Source organism: Sprattus sprattus (genome assembly GCF_963457725.1).
Source record: "Sprattus sprattus genome assembly, chromosome: 1".
Taxonomy (NCBI): Eukaryota; Metazoa; Chordata; class Actinopteri; order Clupeiformes; family Clupeidae; genus Sprattus; species Sprattus sprattus.
The window spans coordinates 76,331,703-76,334,202 of NC_137920.1; the positions used below are offsets into that span (position 1 = coordinate 76,331,703).

The 2,500-nt window shown below is 48.0% G+C and overlaps 1 protein-coding gene across 1 annotated transcript in view; it reads right to left on the reverse strand.

Annotated features, from left to right (window-relative positions):
• Window positions 1–2,500, reverse strand: part of LOC308371840 (RNA-binding protein Musashi homolog 2-like) — a gene marked incomplete at its 3' end in the record, with an annotated part of 114,749 nt that overhangs the window by 10,996 nt on the left and 101,253 nt on the right. The gene's annotated exons all lie outside the window — the stretch shown is intronic.

Consider the following 2,500-nt stretch of genomic DNA (forward strand, 5'->3'; position numbering starts at 1 on the left):
TCTGTCTATCTCTCTCTCACTCTCTCTCTCCATCTATCTATATCTCCTTGTCGCTTTTTGTTCTGTGGGGTCTGAAGGATTCCTCAAACAAAGGACATACACTAGCATACAAACATGGTGGAAGGAGACCGGCCTGTGTGCTTATCCCTTATGGAGCACCGAGTAGAGATCCAGAAAAGCAAAAAGCCTGCGTAGAACCCATAATAGAATCCGCAGTAGAGCTCAATAGAGCCGTTCTGGGAGGTAGGTCTGAAATAGAGCTTTGCCCGTGTTTGTGTGTTTGTATGCGTTTGTGTGTGTGTTTGTGTGTGTGTATGTACATGTGTGTGTGTGTGTGTGTGTGTGTGTGTGTGTGTATGTGTGTGTGTGTGTGTGTGTGTGTGTGTGTGTGTGTGAGAAAAGAACCTAAAAACAGGCCTACCAGTAGAGCTACCCATAAGCCCCTGACGTCACCCCCCCCCCCCCCCCCCTGTCGAGAAGGGCTGGAGGTCTACTTCCAGAATGAAAGTGCAGTAAGAATAGAGTGTGTGTATGTATGTTTGTGAGTGTGTGTGTGTTCATGTGTGTGTGTGTGCTTCCAGAATGAAAGTGCAGTAAGAATAGAGTGCAAGTTTCAGAGCTCTATCAGAGGCATATCAAAATAGAAATGTCTTAACCTGGATTTAAACATCGCAACATCTGGGGCACATCTACGATCTTTTGACAGGTCTGTTCCAGTTGCATGCAGCGTAACAAGGGCTGCCTCACCAAGGTTAGTGTGGACTCTTAACTCGAGCAAGTGAGCTAACAAACTCACGCTAATTTCATAATCAAATCAAATATATCAAATTAAATATGACCACAATCAGAAATGGAATAATTATCATGGAGGTTTTAGATCGTGTTACGTCATTAAGAACTATAATCTTCTCGCGCCCGTGCGCTCTTTACCGTGGCCGTCAATTCTCTTCATTTGTCCTCACTTTTGGCCTTCTAGTCACGCAGGATTAGTTTCTGGGAAACGTCTCAATTGCGCACAAGAAAAGGCAAACGGCTGGAGTTCCTGCGACCACAACACAAATTTAAAAAGACGCCGTGACTTTAACTAGTCAGCCCAATCAACATCCCCCGGGCGGGGGGGGGTGCAAACCATTAGGAACCCCCATTCCGTCCTGTTAAATATCTGACATGTTTGTTTCTGCCTGACTACGCATACAGGCACTTTTAAATCCACATCTAAATGCTCAACACTTAAGACAATCACCATTTTCTCCTCTCTCTCTCTCTCTCTCTCTCTCTCTCTCTCTAACTCTCTCTCTCTCTAACTCTCTCTCTCTCTCTCACTCTCTCTCTCTCTCTCTCTCTCACACTCTCTCTCTCTCTCTCTCTCTCTTCTCTCTCTCTCTCTCTCTCTCTCTCTCTCTCTCTCTCTCTCTCTCTCTCTCTCTCTCTCAAGCTCTCTATCTATCTCACTCTCTCTCAAACACGACTAGCGTCTGCGTTGGGAAGAAGTAAGAGTGCATTAAAGCCTCAATTAATTTCCGCGCGGAGAGAAAATATACAGGGCTATTAGAGATGGAGGGTGTCGTGTGTGTGTGTGTGTGTGTGTGTGTGTGTGTGTGTGTCTTACACAGGGCTATTACCCAAAGCAGGGAAGGGCAGCATCGCGCAGCTAAGTGCATCAGCAGCATCAGAGCGCGCTCAGTGCATTAAGCAGCGTCAGGGCCCACCCAACCACTCCATGTTCTTCTAACAACTGGGGGGGCTTCAAGCCATTAAAATGACAACGGCACTCTGACAACACAAACACACACGTCAGATAACAACAGACCGGTTCCCACACACACACACACACACACACACACACACACACACACACAAACACACACTCACAAATGCACACCTGTAAATAGGCATCAACAAAATGAGTCATCAGCACGACAAAAACATACATATTTATGTGTGTGTAGATTTGTGTGTGTAGATTTGTGTGTGTAGATTTGTGTGTAGATGTATAGATTTGCATCACAGGCCGTGGCTTTGGGCTGGGACTGAGGTGGCAGTGGTCAGATCATCCGGCCAACCAGACACGGCTCTCTCTGTCTCTTCCCTTCTCTCTCCCCCCCTCTGCCCTTTCTCTCTCTTCCCCTCTCTCTCCGCCCTCTTCCCTCTCTCTCTGCCCTCTCTTCTCCTCTCTCTCTTCCTCTCTCTCCTCCACTCTCTCTCTTCCCCTCTCTCTCCGCCCTCTTCCCTCTCTCTCTCCGCCCTCTCTCTCTTCCCTCTCTCTCTGCCCCTCTCTTCTCCTCCCTCTCTTCCCTAGCTCTATTTCCTACCACCTCTCTCTTCCCTTCCCTCTCTTCTCTCCCACCTCTATTCCTTTATCTACTCCCTCCTTAACCCTCTCTTCCTCCTTTCTCCACCTCTCCCTCAATCTCTCTCTCCCTCAATCTCTCCCCCCTTCCCTCCCTCCATCTCTCTCTCCATCTCTCCCTCCATCTCTCTATCCCTCCATCTCTCCCTC